Source organism: Nannospalax galili, unplaced genomic scaffold (genome assembly GCF_000622305.1).
Source record: "Nannospalax galili isolate Female #2095 unplaced genomic scaffold, S.galili_v1.0 scaffold498, whole genome shotgun sequence".
NCBI lineage: Eukaryota > Metazoa > Chordata > Mammalia > Rodentia > Spalacidae > Nannospalax > Nannospalax galili.
The window spans coordinates 2,001,824-2,023,080 of NW_008342032.1; the positions used below are offsets into that span (position 1 = coordinate 2,001,824).

At 40.8% G+C, this 21,257-nt stretch overlaps 1 protein-coding gene across 2 annotated transcripts in view; it reads right to left on the bottom strand.

Moving 5' to 3' along the window:
* The window catches only part of Papss2 (3'-phosphoadenosine 5'-phosphosulfate synthase 2), a 77,158-nt gene that overhangs the window by 43,184 nt on the left and 12,717 nt on the right, over positions 1-21,257 (bottom strand). The gene's annotated exons all lie outside the window — the stretch shown is intronic.

Genomic DNA, 21,257 nt, shown 5'->3' on the forward strand with positions numbered 1-21,257 from the left:
TGGAGCATTTTGAGACACATTGGAGGCTTGTGATGTCACATTGGGGCATTGAAGGGGACATTGAGCACCGCCTGCATATTGAGCGTGATGATGACACAATGGATCATTGTAATGACACAATTGCCATTTGTAATGGCACAAAGAGCATTGCGATGGCAAAATGGAATATTGGGAATTCATACTGTAACATGTTCATGGCACACTGGAGCCATGTCCCCTCACATTGGGGTACCGTGAGGGGACATTGAGCTACATGTTTGTATATTGAGCATAATGACAAAACAATGGGTCATTGTAATGACACAAATGTGCATAGTGATTGCACAATGAGCATTGTGATGTCACAAGGGAACATTCAGAAGTCATATTCTAACATTGTTGGCATATTGGAGCAATATACTAGCACTTCCATATGATTTCTGCATTGCCACCTGAAGCTGTATCACATTATTGGCTCAAACGAGAAAAAGTTTATGCAGCAATCTCATTTTTTAGATATACTTTTGTTTGTTTGTGTGTGTGTGTGTGTGTGTGTGTGTGTGTATGCCATGTGTATGTGGATGTCCAAGGAGACCAGAAGAGGGCACTGGATCCCCTCAAACTGGACTTACAGGCGGTTGTAAGCTGCCCTAAGTGAGTGCTGGGAACAGAAGTTGGGTCCTCTGTAGGAGTGTCAAATGCTCTTAACCACTGAGCCATCTCTCCAGCCCCTTTAATCTCATTTTAAAAGTGTGTGTATTTATATGCATAAGGCTACAGAGAAAAAAGTCTGGAAAATCAAGGACAAAAATGCTCACAGTAATCATCTGGAGGTTTAGGCAATTTGGGGTAATTTTCCATTTTGTCTCTATAATCTGATTTTTCAGCATTAAACTTGGAAGTAATATGTATTTTAAATATAAAGATTTTGTAACCAGAAAATAGGAGGCCAGAATGATGCTTTAAGGGATCACAGATGTGTGTGTAAAAAGCAAGTCTTGAGATAATTTACAAGCAGCAAAACAATAAACAATAGTCAATCCACAGCAATCAGTAACTCAAACAACCTCGCACTGATAACTCAGCGGTCTTCAGAACAAGTCTTTTGACAACTCCTGGTGCCTCCGAAATGCACAATGAAATGCAGTGAGTGCCACACAGATGTAAGTGTACTTCTTTCCCTTAACCATGATGGTTACTATCACTAGCCTCAATGACTTCATTCAGAGAAAAAAGACTATCCATAGAGATCTAGCAGTGTTTGAAAATGGATACCACAGATGGAAACATCTGTTCCCCAAATTCTCCTTAGTGAGCCATTCACTTTTTACTCACAGAGTCTGAGTCTGCTGCAGTCATCCCTGGGAACTTCCCGGAGAAATGTGTCCTAACTATGTAGAAGTCTGCAAGCAGCCAAACACCAAGACCATTTTATTCGATTTTGATGCAGTTGCCGTTCACTGAACATGTAGTTCCAATCTTGTAATTATTTGGAAGACAGGGAAGTTTTAAGAGGAGTCATTAATTTAAAAATGGAGTAAAAAAGTATATTTATTAGTTTGGTCTGGTTTTTTTGAGACAGGCTCAAAGTCAGTACTGTGGCCCTTGCCTTCTCCATTGGCCACACCTGGCTGCTGAAAGGGCCCTGGCTGGGCAATCGCCACACCCTGTATGGAGAAATATATACATTATATTCTGGGGGTTGTGGGGAGGCTACATTACCTATTTCTAGGACCAGCTTAATATTTTTCACCTGTACTATTATCTCATTTAAGCCTTCTATGAGCTATTGTTTAGGTTTTAAAGCCTCTCAGAAGCATTTGGATTTCTATGAATTTTTTCCCTAGGAACTCTAGCTTAAAAAAAAAATCTTGCCATATTTGGCTCTGAGTGACCTGCATAGATATATTTGTATGATTTGCCCTTCATTCATCTTTTCCTGATTGCTTTGGCACTTTACAAGCCCAGTTTATATGCCAGTCTAAATCATTCAGATCTGCCAAAGCCTCTTCTACCTTGTAACGATCACACCTCACTATGGGGCTCAGCAAAGCCATTAAAATCCTACAACAGTCCTGTGGGCCCTCCTTGACCGACGTCATTTTTTCCTGTTCTGTGAACACAGTCCTTTGGACACAGTGAGCAGGCATCAAACACCCCCTCTCTCATGCCCAATTTCCTCAGCAATGCCTATCCTTCTGTTGTCTTTCATTCCCTGATATTCATGGGGATCTCAGATGGTGATAACCAACTGTCCCTAATGGTTCATAGAAGCCAGTCCATTGGGGACAAATTTCCCTTGTATTACTTCAGATTATGCATCCTTTGTCTTAAGGAGAGATGGGTAGTTATGTGACTCAGTTTCTCTGATTTCACATCACACTGATCCCATGTCTTATAACCTCACAGACCAGAACCTGAAGTAAAACCTTTGCTTTCCTGGGACAATTGATGCTGGTTAGCTGGGGCTGAAAAATCAGCTGTAAGTAACAAGAGACCAGCATCACTGAGGTGAAGTCTTCTGGGAGGTATTTCCTCAAGGTCCACACACAGAAGCTACGGTTAAGAGGGGACCTGAGCCTCCATCTCTAGCTGTAAGCAGGACTTGGTAATGTGTAAGAGTCTCCTGCATGGTTCTGGTGTTGAAAGTGTGAAGGGGTTACAGAGAGCAGCTGAGGCTTGGCACTCTGAGAGGCCAGGAAAGGCTGTGATCCAAGAGATATAAGATAAATAAACCCTTTCCTCCCCAAATTGGTATTGGTCAGAGTGTTTTGTCACAGCAATAGAGAAACAAACTAGGACAAACTGTGAGACAGAATCCTTCCTCCCTAAGTCGCTTCCTATCAAGTATATAGTGACAGCAATGAGAAGTGATGCAACTACGAAAGTGGACACTTATTTATATTGCTCAAATAGGTCAAGTGAGCCACACGCTCACTGAATGCATCCTCTGCAAATAATTCTACTGTTTTGCCTTCCATAAAAATAAACAACCCAGAGATAGTTAACTAAAACATGTCATTGTGAACTGAAAGAGTCTTGCAGTTTGAGACGCCACAATCACTATTCTGAAAAGGTTACATCTGAAAGCTGACCGTGCAAACGTTGCTCATAGTCTGCTTATAGTCTGCTCATAGTCTATGTTTGCTGCTACCACAAAATACCACTGTCCACGTAATTTATATTTTTTGGATTTTTGTTTTGTTTTTGAGACAGGGTCTCACTGTAGCCCCAGCTGGCCTGGAACTCACTATGTAGACCAGGCTGGCCTTGAACTCACAGACATCTGCCTGCCTCTGCCTTCCGAGTGTTGGGATCAAAGGTGTATCCACCATGCCCGGCCTGTCTAGGTAATTTATAAAGACAAGATTTCTCATGGTTCTGGAGGCTAGGAAGGCCAATGTCAGGGTGCTGTATTATCCCCTGGTGGTAGGTGAGATCCTGAGAAAGCCAACCTCTCTTTTGTAGCAGAGGTCTCATAGTGCTATTTCCTGAAGACTCTTCAGTGTACATTCATTGATTCTACCTGTTCCCCAGACTTTGCTACCAGCAGGATTCTAGGAATCCCCAATCCACCCCCACCTTTTTTTGGGGGGGGGTCTTTTTTGACACAGGGTCTCCCTGTAGCCCCAGCTGGCCTGGAACTTGCTATGTAGATCAGGCTGACCCTGAATTCAGCCTGCCTCTGCCTCCTGACTTCAAATCTGTATCTTTAGATTTCCAAATGCCTAGTAGTTACTGTCCTCTGAAGCCTTTGAAACAGCATGATCAAGATCAAGATGAACTTCATCCTCCCGTCATTGCCCCTCACTCCATTTCACAGTCTCCTCTCCACTCAGCAACAACTCATACTCCTATTTACTAAGTGAGGACTCACCCTACCACCTTCCTCTCCTCTTTTTAAAAAGAATCAATCTCTCTCCAGATCCTGTCACCAAATTTAGCCAATGCTCCTCTTGTCATCCTGTTACTGTTAATTGTTTTCCAGAAGCCTCCCTGAGACCCTTCAACCTATCTCTCTTCCACCAGGCCATTCTTTCTTCTGCTGGCAGAGTGAAATTCCCTTGCTTAAAATCTTACAATGGACACTGTGGCTTTTAGAATAATGCTCACAGACTTCATGTTGGGGTCCTGGCCAATCTTTTAGCCTTTCCTACTGACCTCCTCCTGTTTGTTTGTTTTGCGATAAGGCTTCAGTGACTATCCCAGGGTCTCCTCAGACTGGTAATTGTCCTGCCTCATCCTCCCAAGTGCTGGGATTACAGCATGAGGTACCACATTGGGCTCTTCTACCCACAGTCACATGAATTCCATGCTTCTTTCCAAAATAAGACATTCCTTTTTAAGTCAGAAGTCTCCTAGCTTGGAATGTCTTCTCTCTCTACCCGTTTGCTTCCTCACTCATTTACGTGTGGTTTATACATTACAGTCAGGCTTCAGTTAATCTTTCTACCCACAGACATACTGAGCAACTTCCTCCTCTGACTGCGCAGGATCCTGTTTGTACTGAGAGCTGATTTCTCCAACTTAATTGTAAGATTCCAATGTAATTTTTATTAAAACTATAGATTCCTGTTGGGCGTGGTGGTGCATGCTTTTAATCCTAGCACTTGGGAGGCAGAGAGGCAGGCAGATTTCTGTGAGTTCAAGGCCAGCCTGGTCTACATAGTAAGTTCCAGGCCAGCTGGGGCTACAGAAAGACCAAAAAAAAAAAAGAAAAGAAAAGAAAAATTCCTAAGGCTCTCCCCAAGAAATTATAATTCAACTGATCAGAAGTAGGGTCCCAGTAGGAGGGTTTTATTATTGTTTAAACAACAAAAAGTGCCTCAGATAATTTTAATGCTTAGGCAAATATAGGAAACACTAGCTAATGTGGCCAAGCTTCGGTCACATACCCGTCTGCTTCACAGATGGGAGCTTTTAAGGACTGCTATACTTACATACACTTTGAATCTATGTGCTTGTAATAGTGTAGGATTTAAAATGTTCCAAAAAGAGGACTAGGAAGACGGCTCAGTGGTAAAAAACACTTGCTATGCAATCATGAGGCCCAGGGTTCAGATCCCAGCACCTTTCTAACAAGTCAGGCATTCCACAAACACCTATAACTGTAGCTCTGGGGATCCCCCACTCTCTTCTGGCCTCTACAAGTACACAGATGTACCACCACACACAGACATCTGCATACACTCCTAAACACATATAGACATACAAATTAAATGAAATCTATGAAGTTGGGAGGGGGCATGTTGGGGGATAAGGGAGAAACTGGGGGGAAGTAAGGGGGTGTGATCATATTTCATTGTATACATATATAAATTCTCTCTCTCTCTCTCTCTCTCTCTCTCTCTCTCTCCCTCTCTTTTTTGAGACAGGGTTTCACTGTGTAGCTCTGACTAGCTTGGAACTTGATATATTAATCAGGCTGATGTCAAACTCACAGAGATCCACCTGCCTCCGTCTCCCAAGTGCTAGGCAAGCACTCTACCACTGAGCTAAATGCCCAACCCCATAGTCACAGTATCTTTTCCTATATGTGACCTTGTATTTATCCCCAGGCTATAAGAATCAGACTTTTTTTTTGACTGAATCTCCCTGTAGCCCCAGCTGGCCTGAAACTCACTATGTAGACTAGGCTGGCCTTAGCCTGATAGGGATCCACCTGCCTCTGCCTCCTGAGTGCTAGGATTAAAGGCCTGTGCCACCATGCATAGCTCAGACTATTCATTAGTTCTTTTATTCCTTTAACTTAAAAAAAAATATTAAGTACCATGTGCCAAGAGCTATAGGCTACAGAAAGGAGTTCAGGCTTGCGTCCCCTGCCACCTCTGAATCTCGCTCTCATACCAGAAGTCCTCAGCAAATATTAATTGTTGAGATGGCACTGAAAAAAATATTGAGAACCTAGTTCAAGTTGCCAGATTTTAAATATTTTATTATTTTTATTTTATGTGTATGAGTGTATAGCCTGCAAGCATGTAAGTGCACCTATGCCATGCAATGCCTGTGGAGGTCAGAAGACAGCATTGAATTCCCCTGGAACTGGAGTTATGTATGGTTATTAGCTACCACATGGGTTCTGGTAATTGAACCTGGGTCCTCTGCAAGAGCAACCAGTGCTTTAGCCATCTCACCGGCCCCAAACTGCCAGAGTTTAAGAAGAATAAAAATATAGAATGACTGGCGCACGCCTTTAATCCCAGCACTAGGGAGGCAGAGACAGGCGGATCTCTGTGAGTTCAAGGCCAACCTGGTCTACATAGTGAGTTCCAGGCCAGCTGGGGCTACAGGGAGACCCTGTCTCAAAAAGACCAAAAAAATCTATATCTATATCTATATCATATAGATATAGTTTCATATGCTATTTGGGATGTACTTAACACTAACAAATTATTCATTTTTCTGAAATTCATATTTAACTAGACATGCCTACATCTTATGTAGGATCCTAGTAAGGGTCAATCTCTCAGAAAATAATCACTAATCTTGGATTTATTAAACACGCAGACCATTTGAACACTGTGATGTCTCCCTCTGTGCCTTGCGCATCTGTTTTTTCCATCACTGATAACATTCTCTTTAGACATGTCTCCCTTCTCTGGTGTTAATCTGGTCTTGGTTTAAACTTTTCACTGCTAAAATAAAAAGGGAAATTACATTGTGAGAGAACAATATGTGTGGTCTCAGGAGCCTACTCCTGTACAGTTAGTTTTGAAATCTCAGACATAATAGTTTTTCAGAGTTTAGGTAATTTCCTCCAAGACTTGATAGCTTATATTGAGAATATTCAGCATCTACATATTACCTTGAAATTAGTTGTGAGCTGGTTTATTGGCCAGGAGCTAGATGAATGAGATGTGGAGTCTGCAAAAATGTGTGAGTCGATTGTGAATAGGACAAAGGGAAAGAGAAAGCAACCTCAGTTCCAGCACCACTCAGTTCAGATACTCTCAACAGTAGCAGCCTCCCCCACTATCAACCAATGAGTAAAAGATCCTTCCCTCTCCCACCCCTATGTTCTGGAAATCTGCCATTCCCCTCCTAGCTGGCACAGTTGACAGAGTCTACAGTGGGAAGGAGTGTGTAGAAGGAAAGGACAAAGTTCTACAGAGAGCAGTCCACATGTTTTATAAAATGCCATGAGAAGAACAAAGAATTTGAATATCTCTATACACATACACTCAATCATTACCTGTGTATTAAAAAAATCTTCCAGGGCTGGAGAGATGGCTCAGCAGTTAAGAGCACTGGCTGCTCTTGCAGAGGACGTGGGTTTGATTCCCAGCACCCACATGGTGGCTGACAACCATCCTAACTCCAGTTCTGGGGGTCTGATACCTTCTTCTGACCTCTGTGGGCACTTCACAGCATGGGTGCACTTACACACATGCAAACAATACACTCATACATATAGAATAAAAATAATAAATAAAATATTTAAAAAAAATCTTCCATCTGGACTTGAAGGCTGCCAACATTACTTCTTATTTTCCAGAGCAGGAAGCATGCAGCATGATGCCCTCTGAGCTAGTGTGCATCTGGCCTCTGACTGGAGGAAGCCTGTGCCTCCTCTGTGTGCTCTTATCATCATGCCAAACCAGTAACACACAGAGTGAGCCAACTTCAGCACTGTTCTGAGATGCTCAGGGGAAGATGCTGGAGTAGAGCATCTTTTGTCCTACTGTGAATGGACTGTGAGAGCAGGTGATCGTACCCACACCCCTCCATCTCTATTCCAGTGGCTTCTTAGCACCAGGTTCATTTTTCTTTAAAAAAAATTTGTATATGAGTGTGTGGCCTGCATATATGTAAGTGCACCCATGTGCAATGCTTGTGGAGGCCAGAAGAGGGTGTTTCATCCTCTGAAACTGGAGTTACTGATGGTTGTTAGTTGCCATGTAGATATTGGGATTCGAGCCCCAGTGCTCTGCAAGAGCAGCCATTGCTCTTAACCGCTGAGCCAACTCTCCAGTCCCCAGGTTCTATAGTTTCTGCCTGAACGTGTCTATGGAGGCAGCAGCAAGAAACTTGCTTCTATGAAGATACTTTTAAAAATATGACTTGGTATCTCTTTTTCCTATAAACATAAAAAAGGAATCTCTATATGGGGGGGTGGTGTTCCTCAACTGAGAAAAAAAATGAAACAATACAAAACATCCTCGTTTCCTTATACTTCATGTGCTAAAAATGGAACTTAAACAGTGTTCCTCAACTGAGAAAAAAATGAAACAATACAAAACATCCTCATTTCCTTATACTTCATGTGCTAAAAATGGAACTTAAACAGAGAAAGCCAAAGACATCACAGCCGAAAGTCTCTTCCAGGAGTCAAGTCAACCTTTAGATATGCCTTTGAAATGGAAAACCCGGCCTGAGCCTACACAGTATTTTCCTGGGATCCAGGCATGTTAGGTAAACTAACGGAGCCACGTGGGCAAGCCAGCTCTTCCCTAACACTGCACTATTCTCGGAACCTAAAGGCAAAGCACAAACGGCGCCTACAAGCTTCATACCCTCTTTGCCCTCAGTCCTGGAAGAGGCTTCAGATGTGTCCCTTCAGAGTGTCCCAAATTGCCCACGATTTCCTACATTCCCTTTCTTGTAATGGTTCCTTCCAGTTATCTACCTAAGGAAGAGAGGCCAAAAGCATTGCCGCCACCACTCAAGTGTATCCTCTCATTTCCACACCATCAACATCTCCACTGGAGGCAGATGGCTTAACACTAACATTGGGAATTTTCATTACTATTCCACGCTTGTTTTTAGTGACCGTTTTCTTTGAAACATTTAAAAATGCCATGCCTCATGACTTTAATAAAAGTCATTATCTTAAACCTTAATCCGAAACTCCAACTCAAGAAGGGGGAATGACCTCCGTGTACTTGGGGTGGGAAGTTTTCTCAGGATACACTTTTTAAGAAAACCCGACCTTTATATTTTTGTAACAAAATCATGCTATGTAGTCCAAGCCTTCCTTGAACTCACTGTGTAGCCTAGGTTGGCCTTGAACTGTGATCCTGTTATCTCTTGCCCAGTTCTGGGATAATAGGTATGTGATATCACATTTGATTTCTATTTTCATTTTTTATCAATATAAATAATTTATTCATCCATTTATCAGTTTTATTGAGGTGTGAGTGACCAGAATCATATATGTATTTCAGGTTAAACATTCTTAAAATTGTCTTATTTGGGTGGGGCATCATGGTACACACCTTTAATCCTAGCATTTGGGAGGCAGAGGCAGGCTAATCTCTGTGAGTTTGAGGCCAGCCTGGTCTACATAGCGAGTTCCAGGCCAGCCAGAAACAGATTGTGAGGCCCTGTCTGAAACCCACAGCCAAAATGATTGTCTTATTTGAATATTGCTTATTAAATCTGCCTGGGCTGGTGAGACAGCTCAGCAGGTAAAAAAGATTGCTGCCAAGCCTAAGGAGCTAAGTTCCAGCCCTGGGACCTACATGGTGGAAGGACAGAAAAGATTCCAGTAAGGTATTCTCTGACTCCTATATCTGCACATGCACACACACAAATATAAATAAATAAATAAATAATTGGAAAAAATGAATGAGGGCCTGGATATGGCTCAGCTGTTAAGAGCACTGGCTGCTCTTGTAGAGGACCTGGGTTCAGTTCCCAGCATCCACATGTTGACTAACAACCTTCTGTAACCCCAGGTCCAGGGGATTCAATGCCCTCTTCTGAGCTCTACGAGCACTGCATGCACATAGTGCATTTATATGCATACAAAATACTCATACATGTGAAGTAAAAATAAATGAAATAAAAAAAGAATGAAGAAAGTCTGCCTAAAACAAGGTCTTCTTGGTCAGTAGACTGGATTCTGCTTCCCTTTGTTGCTTTGTGTCCACGGGACTGAGGAAAGAGGAGGGTGCTAGTCTTTGCTCTTCGGCGTACAGGAGGACCAGGCTAACCCAGCCAGCCTTAAGCAGAGATTTTTTTCTTGGCCACACATATCAAAATGGAAATATCTGATGAGCAAAGCATTCATCCCCACCCTCCCCTCACTCTCTCTTCCTCTCCTCCTCCTTTCCTATTTTCATTTGCATAATGGGTAAAGCATTTATTGACAGAAGTAGAAACCTGAATCTCATTGAACAGACAAGATAACAATGCCATTTTAAAGGCATGAATGACATTTACGCTAAACTTTTTTCCTGCTATTTATATAGGTTTAACATTTTTCTGAATTGAATATACACACAATGAAGCCAACAAACAATTATTCACCTAATTGGAGGATAAGATTTCACAGTTCCTTCAGGTGAAGCAATACAGTTGGATGCTGGGTTGTGCGGGATGTCTTTTTATTTTTGCCAGAAATTTTAGCATCAACTCTCCTTATCGGCATTACTATAAAAAATAGCAGAGTTTATTGAATCACAATGAAGTACTACTTCATTTTTAAAACTAAAATGTGGTGGATTTGATTAATAAGCTTCAATCTTATTGATGTAAATGAGAATTAGCCAGAGATGAGGATGAACTACAGCAACAATCACCTTCTTCAGATCCCCGTCCCATATTTCTGTTTGTCTATGGGGACCAGGGGAGCTGGCTTTGGGCCATTTATCTGTACTCCAAAATCCATTGTGTACTTTCCCCATAACAGTCCCAAACTGGATTAACAATCCAAGTGTCCATCAACTGTAAATGGACAAAAAAAAAAGGTCTCTCTATACAATTGAATCCTATCTCACACAAAAGGAATGAAGTTCTGGTGCCTGCCTCAACATGGTGAGCCTTGCAAACATACTGAGACAAACACAGCAAACCACAAATGAGATTATCACCTATAGGAAACACCTGGGAAAGGAAAATACTGGCACTTTCTTAGGACTTAGGAAAAGACTAGGAATGCACTAGACTTCCTGTGGTGTGATGGCAACATCCTGAACTGGTGATGATGGTTATGCAACTCTGTGAATTTACTAGGAATCATTCAACTTTAGAGTTAAAATGGAAGAATTTGTGATATGAAGCTGTCTTTAAGAAAGGCTCTCTTCCTGTAAGCGGCCTGAGGTGACCTGTGAAAATGGTTTGCTACATTCTTGACCCAGAAAACCCTACAAAATTGTGCAAATCAAGAGTTTCTAATCTTCGTGTTTACTTTAAGAATACATGGGAAACGTCCCAGCTATCAAGGGTATGCATATCCAAAAAGCCACCAAGCATCTAAAAGATGTCACTTTAAAGAAGCAGTGTGTGCCATTCTGGCGTTATATTGGTGGAGTTGGTAGGTGTGCGCAGGCCAAACAGTGGGGCTGGACACAAGGTCAGTGGTCCAAAAAAAAGTCCTGAATTTTTGCTGCACATGCTTAAAAATGCAGAGAGTAATACTGAACTTAAGAATTTAGATGTAGGCTCTCTGATCATTGAGCATATCCTGGTGAACAAATTGCCCAAGAGCGCCGCAGAACTTGCAGAGTTCATGGTTGCATTAACCCACACATGAGCTCCCCCTGCCATATTGAAATGATCCTCACTGAAAAGGAACAAATTTTTCCTAAGCCTAAAGAAGAAGTTGCACAAAAGAAAAAGATATCCCAATAGTTCAGCAGTTAAGAGCACTGCCTGCTGCTTTTACAGAGGACCAGCCCCCACATGATAGCTAACAACCTGTTTGTAACTCCAGTTCTGGGGAATCGGACGCCCTCTTCTGGCCTCCAAGGACATTGCACAACATGGATGCACCTGCCTACATGCAGGCATCACATTCATACACATAAAATAAAAATAATAAATAAAATAATTTTAGACAGAAAAGCCCTTTTGGGGACTGAAGAGATAGATGGCTCAGTGGTTAAGAGCACTGGCTGCTCTTGCAGAGGACCAGGGTTCAATTCCAAGCACCCACATGGTGGCTAACAACCATCTGTACCTCCAGTTTCAGGGGATGACTCCCTCTTCTGACCTCTGTGGGTATTGCACAACACAGGTGCACTTATACACATGCAGGCAATACAGTCATACACAAAAAATTAAAAAATTAATAAAATATTTTTTTTAAATAAAAGCGCTTTTGGTACCAAGGAGAGAACTCCATTGTTAAATTACTTATTGCACAAGCACAAATATCTGAGTTTAGATCCCTAGCACCTACATCAAAAGCCAGGTATGGTGGCTCCTGTAATCCCAATGCTGGGAGGTAGAGAGAAGATACTTGATGCTTGCTGGCTAAACTAGCCCAGTCAGTGAGCGCCAGTTCAGTGAGAGACCCTGTCTCAAAAACTAAGGTGAAGAGCAACTGAGGAAGACACCTAATGTTGACCTCTGGACTTTACATGCATGTGCACACATATGCACACACATGAATATCTACATATATACCACACATACATAAATGGCGAATAGCAATCTAGGGGGCTGGAGAGATTGCTCAGTTGGTAAAGTGCTTGTTGAGCAATCATGAAGACCCTAGTTAATCCTCAGAATGCACATAAAGAAGTCAGGTGTGTAGCCCAGGCGTGGTGGCACATGTCTTTAATCCCAGCACTGTGAGGCAGAGGCAGGCAGATCTTTGTGAATTTGAGGCCAGCCTGGTCTACATAGTGAATTCCAGGCTAGCAGGGGCTACAGGGAGACCCTGTCTCAAAAAGACAGAAAAATAATAAGTCAGGTGTGATGGCACATGCTTGCAAGCCCAGCAAGGAGAGGCCCTGGCAGGAGGATTCCTGGGGTTTGCTGACCAGCCAGTCTAGCCAAATCAGTGAGCTCCAGGTTCAATGAGAGACTCTGTCTCAAAAAATAATGTGGAAGGTGACTGAGGAAAACACTTGACATTGGGCTCTGGCCTCCACATGCATGTGCATGCATGTACACATATATGAACATGTATAAACACAACACACACACAGAGGCCATTTTATTCTTTGGTAAAAAAAGCTTTCACAAGCCCATTTCATTCTCTCATTTAGAATCTCTTCAAAATTCTTATAGCTATTCTGAAGTATAAAATTCTGACTGATCAAGACCATACCTAATCATTCATTTTCACGCTAACACTCTCACCATAAACACTCTTCTACCAGAAAGTCTCCTCCTGTTCTGAGATAGGGTCTTGCTATAATAGCACAGGCTGGCCTTGAACTGGCACTCCTCCTTCCTTGGCCTCACAAGTGCTGGGATTACAGGCTTGTACCACCATGTCTGATTGTTTGGTAGTCTCTTTAATTTGGGTGTAAATATGAGTTCAAGAATGTCAAAGTCATGGCTCGATGTCCTTAATGCTCATGAGTATGCAAGTTTAGACTTTAAGAAATGTACAGGCAAAAAAAGTTGAATTATATTCATATGACAGAATACTATACTGCAGTGTGTCTCCATTTCAGCACTGTTGACATTTTGGACCTGACAATTCTTGGTTATGGGGCACTGCTCTGTGTGTTGTAGGGTGTTTAGAAGCAACCTCTTCCCTACCCAAGCTGTGTTGACTAAAAAGTCTAAACATCAGCAAATGCCCTTCAAAGGGCAACATCACCCCAGTAGAGAATCACTTCTATACAAAAAGTGAACAAATTTGGGGATAGAGTGATGGCTCATTGGTTAAGAGCACTGGCTGCTCTTCCAGAGGACCCAGGTTCAGTTCCCAGAACTTGTAGAGCAGGTAACAACTATCTGAAACTCCAGTTCCTGGGGATCCAATGCCCTCTTCTGGCCTCTGTGTGCATTGCACACAAGTGATACGCTTACATACATCCAGACAAAACACTCATACACATAAAATAAAATTTAAAATAAGTAAATGAAACAGAACAATCACATTCCAACCATCCACAAACAATATGTGTGGCTTTCATAAATATGGCTTGAAGTAAAAGAAGGTGTACCTAAAAGAGTGGACAATGCTGAATTCTATTTAGTTTATTCATTTTTTAAAAGAAATTTTTTAATTTTATTCTTTTTATGTGTACAAGTATATTGCTTGCATGCATGTGAGTGCACCCATGTTGTGCAATGTCTGTAGAGGTCAGAAGAGGGCGTCAGCTTTTGTGGAACTGGAGTTACAGATGGTTGTTAGCTGCCATGTGGGTGCTGGGATTTGAACCTGGATCCTCTGCAAGAACAGTCAGTGCTCTTAACCATTGAGCCATCTCTCCAGCCCCTTGAATTCTATTTTATGAGTTCAAAAATAGTAACACTGATCAGTAGGGAGGCACAGGGTGACCAGAAGGGGCTTCTGGAACCCAAAAAGTACCCCATTTCCTCATCTGGGTTCAGGTTATATAAGCCTGCCCACTTAATGAAAATTTATTGAGTGGTACATTTAAGGTGTACATTTTTATACATATTTATTACACTTAAATACAAAGTTTAAAAATATGGGTCACTGGTGCTGCAAAAACAAAGGACATTCAAGGTCACCCAGGAGGGCTTAGCACCTTTCTAACAGGGGACCAATTCATCTCAGTAGACCCACTATTGCTCCTTCTGACCACCCTGAACTGTGCAACAGGAACCCACTGTGTTCCATTGATGAATGAAAGCTTGTTCCCACACTACACTCCGTTATCCAGGTGCCAAAGCAAAGACTAAACCTCCAATTCCAATTTTCAGTTTATACTTGCAAAGCACAGGCTGAATTGATTTCAGTGTGACTTGTTCTAGTGCAAAAGAAAATAATGGAGCCACTTCCCCAAACCCAGAGTATAACGTCTCCTTTAGTGAGTGCCAAGGTGACACTGCTGACAACTGCAGTGTTGTTAGTTAGTTGTTAGAGTGGTGGCAAGAAGGGTACCGATTCATTCATGTTAGTACTCTCAGTTGGCCAACACCTTGCTCTTGTGATAGTGGGCCAGATAGGAATGGAGTTTGTGACCATGGTGACCTTTGATCCAGGCTGAGTTAGTGATACCTGATTCAGGCCTGCTATCTAACCAATGCCAATAAATACACGCCCCATACAACTTAGCTAAGAGTCTTAAAGTACCAAGAGATACTTTTAGCCTTTAAACTTCACATGCATATGTCTGTATGTTAATGAATGTATTTACAAATAAGATGAGCAAATAATTCTCCACAAATATCATGGATCTGCACATCTTGTGAATAGGCTAATAGCCACTTTAGTTCTAGACTATCTTTTCAAGGATGTTTGCATGGAAGACCCTTGGAAGCTAGAGACAGTGTCTCCCTCCCATGCAAAGAGCCAGGCTACTTACTGCCCTTTCAGGTTCAGATTGGGGTTCGCACCTAGCCTGCATTTGGGGCTTTTCTCCTGAAATAAAACCCACTGCTTATTTAAGCATGCAGGTGTTATGCTGCCCCTAGGGATGCTGGTTATACTAGGGATGCTGATTGTACTTCTTGCTAGGTCCCGAGCAATAAAGGCCTTTGCTTTTGATCCAGAAATCTCAAGTTTTCTGCTAGTAATCATGAGACCATGGTGAGTTATCTTATTAGATTGTAAATGGGGTGAAAACCTCAGCCTCCTGCCTTATCCCTCCCTGCTGAACTATATGCTATTGACAGATCGAAGGAGAGGGAACCTCAGTGCCTTCAGTTGTGTAGCCACTGGTGACCCTACCAGGCTCCATTGGATGGTCACAATCCAGTGACTCTGGTTAAACTAAATAGGTCACAAAACAAAACCACAAAAAAATCATGAATCTGGACAAGATGAACTGGTAAGGAGGAGGAAGATGGGAGGAAGATCAGAAAGAGCAATCAGGCAGGGAGAGAGTTATCAGAACACATTAAATACATGTATGACATTGTCAAACAATAAAAAAACCCTTAAGACTCCTCAACATTCCTTGACTGTATACATGTTCATTATCTCTGTCTCTCTTATTTACATATAATACATATAAGTTATATACATGTATAGCCTTTTTCTTTACATATTTTGAATTTTCTTTGAAAAGTAAATCAACACACTTTCTTTCTGAAAGTAGTAACACAATGGCTTTAATTTGTATCTTTTCAGGGATTTTATATGGGTTTATAAATGTATTTTTTTCCTCCAAAATGTTACTTAACAATAGATACCATTTTACATTTTGCTTATTTTACTTAAGAGAATATTTGGAAAGCCTACCATGTTGGTATATTATATTATCCCATTGAATCTTTTATAATAGTTTCAACTCAGTTCCAGCATAGTATGTTTATTTATTTATTATGTGTATGAGTGTTATGCCTGCATGCAAGTGCACCTGTGTCATGCAGTGCCCACGGAGGACAGAAGAGGGCATCAGATCTCCTGGAACTGGAGTCATGGTAGTTGTTCTCTGCCATGTGTGTGCTGGGATTCAAACCTAGGTCCTCTGCAAGAACAACCGGTGCTCTAACCTGTTGAGCCGTCTCTTTAGCCCAGTGTAGTATATTTGTATATTTTGGGAAACAGCCCTATGTCATCTCTGAGTTGCATTTTACTTCACAAATTATCTATCTTTTGACTTTATTCTAATTAAAATTTTTGTAAACAATAAAAAAATTATTACTCTTATTTATTTATGTGTGTATGTGTTGTGGTGCACATGTGGGGGTCAGAGAACAACTAGTGGGAGTTGGTTCTCTCCTTCTACTATGTGTGTCCCAGGGATAGAATTCAGGTCATCACACTTGGTAGCAAGCACCCTTACCTGCTGGTTTTGAAAATATTTTTACACTAAAAAAATATGATTTCTGAGTTTGAGTGACACCTTGAAAGATCTTCATCATCCTGAGACCATAAAAGATTCACTCTATAGCACTTTTTTTTTGTAATGTTTGACTTTTTGCTTCAGCAAACTTCATTTTAAAATAAGTTCTTAAAATGTACATTAAAATTCTTATCTTCATTTATGAGGCTAAGCATATCTCTAAAATAAGATTCTTTTCTCAGCTCCATGGTCACGTTTTTAACCTTCAGCTTTGAGGCAGGCACTAACCTATGGCTTTAGATATAGTGTGGATCAAAGAACAATCCACTGTACACATGCAAAACTAACCTGATACAGTCAATGTTGTTAACTTATAGAGACAATGGCTAACACTCCAGCAGTAACTTATTTTTTTTCTTGCAGTACTGGGGATTGAACCTGGGGTGCATGTTAGGCAAGTACCTCCACCACTGAACTACCTCCTCAGACCTCCAGTAAGAACTTGAGGAAAGAACTTTTACTATACAAAAATGTGTAATTATCTTGCTTATGACATGGAAGATGACCCATCTTCCCTGGTTGGGGGGAACTCACTTAGGTGCTCCTACTCATTCTGCACAGGGCTGGTGACAGGGCTTAGCATGGAATTCCCTTTCCTTCCATCCGCCCCATTTACTACACTTTCATCTCTCATTTCTGCTCCTAAAGAATCCTGACATTTATTTTCCATCCAAAGAGTGCTATAGGAGAATGAAAGAAAAAACTTAATCTCATATGCACATTTGTTTTTCAAAATAGTTATAACCAAATTCACTTGAACATAATATAAAAGTAAAAGAAAGCGCACTCTTAAACAAAATAATCATATAAATCAGAAAACCTGCCATTAATTTGAGAATTGTTAAACGTTTCAGCAGTTAAGAGGGTTTGCTGCTCTTCCAGAGGACCCTAGTTTGATTCCTAGCACCCATGTAGGGCAGCTCACAATCACCTATAACTTCTGCTTCAGGGGATCCAAAGCCCTTTTCTGGCTTCCATCAACACCCACACAGATGGCATGCACTCATACATGCACACACTCATACACACACACTCACACAAATAATAATAAAAATAAAGCTTTTATGAAATTGTTATAAACTTGAATTATCTAATCTTTAGAAATCTAAAGAGCTACATTAAATATTTGTCTTTTAGTTCATTTATTGTACTGTGAATCAGTAAACTCTTTGAGGATCAGAGATATAAAAGGTAACAGACTATTAATTCTTTTTTTTGTCTTGTTTTCTTTGACAGGGTCTCCCTAGTCGCAGCCTGCCTGGTCACTATATGGACCAGGTTGCCCTTGATCTTGCGGAGATCTGCCTGCCTTTGCCTCCCGAGGACTGGGATTAAAGGTATGCGCCACCGTGCCGGGTGTGAATTCTCAAACCTCATGGAATAAAATTGATCAAAAACCATGATCAGTTAAAGCAATGCCAGATATCTATTAGCTTGGATGTAAAAGATACAAAGATTATAAATTAATTTGATTCACTCCAAGTAATTTGAAGTGATTAATTTTAATTTTAAGTAATTAGGCATCAATGGGTAACATTTCTGCTCATGAGGATCTTACATATTTTTCTCAGAAATGCTAGAATTACACTAATCCATAAAGGAAAGGTAGGCTTGGTTTGAGAATATTCTTCCACTATGGTCTTTAACATTCAGGTCTCCTAAGTGGGATAAGAGAATGCTTTCAGATTTATTCCCATTATACAATCAAGGTCGATAGCGAGGTCTGAATTTTGCAGCATCAATAGTCACAGCTACTTACTAAAATCACTTTTAATTGCCACACAAGAATGGGAAAGTTTACAGAGATACATGGTCATTACAGCCAAGAACATTGACTAAGAAAGAGTTCTTCTAGGTAATGGCAAAACAGGACAAGAACAAGCTTGCGAATGTTCCAACTTGATATTTAACTTGACACATTCTGTGGGGAATGTGGTGATTGCAGAATTATGCATCTGCTGGCAAATGGCCTAACAGATTTGGAGAAGGAAAAAGAAGGCATTTTGAAGCAGAGAAAACCCACCTGCTACTGACTGGCATGGCCCTAGCATGTCACAGAGTGACAGGGATCCTTTCTAAAAAGAACCAAGCTAGGCCATAGTTCTTTAGTCTGGTTGGACTGAGGAACTTACCAGTCAGCTTTTAAAGACTGTCTTTTTGGCCCAACACGGACCAGTTCAATTAGATATTCTAGGAGTGGGATTTAGGCACTAATATCTTGTGAAACTTACTTAGTAGGATCGAGAAACATGGGGCATTATCTCTAAGCTCTCACCCAGATCTCAGTAAATTAAGATAAGCATTCAGATAACCAGTGTAGTGAATAGAACACAAGAAAGCATAAAACCCATTCAGGTACATGAAATTCTAACCTGGGATTGAAACACATCAAAAGGAGCAGAAATTCCATTCTCAGATGAACCTTGCTTCCTTATACATGAATAAAAAATACACTTGACTTAACACGAGCAGTAACAAAACCACTCGAGACACAGAATGACATGAAGGCATTCTGTCACTGACTGTATCCAGTTCCAAACTTAAAAATACATGCACCGTATATTCCAAAAATCCAAACGCAGAAATTCTTTTACTATAAACTACAGTTAGGTGTGAAGTGATAGGTTTCTAATTTTTCACTGGAAAATATTGAGCGCAACAAGTCACGAGGATTCTTTTACAGGGATATACCCACTCTTCATTTTATGGATGAAAGAGCTAAAATTAATGATTACCAAAGCACCAAACCCATGACAAAGGCAGTACAAGTCATTTGAATGAGGCCTTTAAAAAAATAAATAAACCCTCCCTCATATGGCCTATCACCACAAAGCTTAGCAAACAGAGTATGAGTTCTTAAAATGCATACCTAGATTCTGGCCTTGTAAGGGGGCTTATGAACTTCTGAAACTGTCTGGATGAACTATGTGCATGCCAGTATGTTTGTGTGAGTGCACTTTCGCACAAAGTTTTCTCATTCTTATTTTGAATCAGAAATCCCCCAGGGAGCTGCAAATGGTGTCATATGTCTATAACCTCAGCATTTGGGAGGCTGAGGCAGGAGGGTCATGAATTTGAAGCCAGTCTAGGCTACAAAGCAAGATCCTGTCTCAGTAAAATAAAAAATAAAACAACAACAAAACAACAATAAAACAAAAGCCTTTGGAAGCTATGGTCCTCTTCTTAGAAAAAAATGTTTTTAACTGCATAAAACACAAAGGGTTGCAAAAGCAAAACCTGAATTATCATCAACAAAGTTTTTTTTAACTTTACAGCCCAGTAAGAAATATACTCCTTTATCAACATTAAGTAACAAAATCTAGTTGTCTATATAGATAGCTACAATCTTACCTCTGTAGTAATAAAAAGCTTAGATACTTTGTAGTATCTGCAACAATATATAGCAATGTGACATGCAAACACCTGTGGTTTCTATTGGTGACGGACGGAGTTGTTAAGTACTAATCTATAGCATTACTATATTTTGCTGCCTCCATTTATAATTGTTTCAACTATAGGTATAAAATTCACTTTTTCCATCCAAGCTTGCAACACTGAACTCTCTGGACTCTAGATGAAGAACCTCTAGCTATGTCATGGGTCCTATTGAAAGTGTTTATTAAGAAACCTCCTAGAAGGGTAGAAGACTTGCACACTTCATGTGCTGGTCTTAGACTCTGCAAACACAGAACCCTGGGCAGTCCCTAGTAAAAGGCAGAAAGCAAAGGGCTCTCTGACATAGGACAGTAATGGAAAACTCTATGAAGTTCCAGAATTAAAAATCAAAAGCCCTTTATTATTAATTTTACACACTTTTAATGTTTTGCATAGCCCTTTAAAAATGGACAGTGATAGCCCAGCAAGATGGCTCAGCAGGTTAAGGTACTTGCCACCAAGTCTAACAACCTGACTTTGATACCTGGAACTCACATGGAGGAGAGAACTGAGTTCCACAAGTTGCCCTCTGACCTCCACACATGTGCTATGGCATGTGTGTGCCCACACATACACATGCATGATAAATCAATGTAATAAAAAATGTACGATGACTTGAGTGATACATAAAATATATCAAAAGTTCATGAATCAGAAGAGGATGAAAAGGGGAAAAGAGAAAATAACCTAGGGTCATAAAATAAAATGTCGCTATGCACACAAACACCAAAAATAAAAGCAGGGCACACATTTACTTCTGAGCAGTCTAGCAGGTATGTAGAAGGGGAAAGCCTGGATAGCCAAAGAATTCGGAAAAAATATTAACCTTCTATATAAAGACCAGACAGAAATTTCCCCCATGAATCTTTATAGAGAGAATACTTTATAAAGGGGGCCAGCAAGATGGCTCAGTGGGTAAAGGTACTGCCACCAAACCTGATGACTGAGTTTGATCCCTGGGATGCATGGTAGAAGGTGAGAACTGACTCTATCAAGTTGTCCTTTGACATCCACACATGGCATAGCGCTGCATGGCCCCTCCCAAATAAACAAGTAAATAAATAAATGTACTTAACAAAACAGAACCCCAGGGATCTTCACAAAAGGAACATTATAATCAATGGACCTCAACAATACCATTACATAAGACACTTAAAACTTTTAAAACTATATATA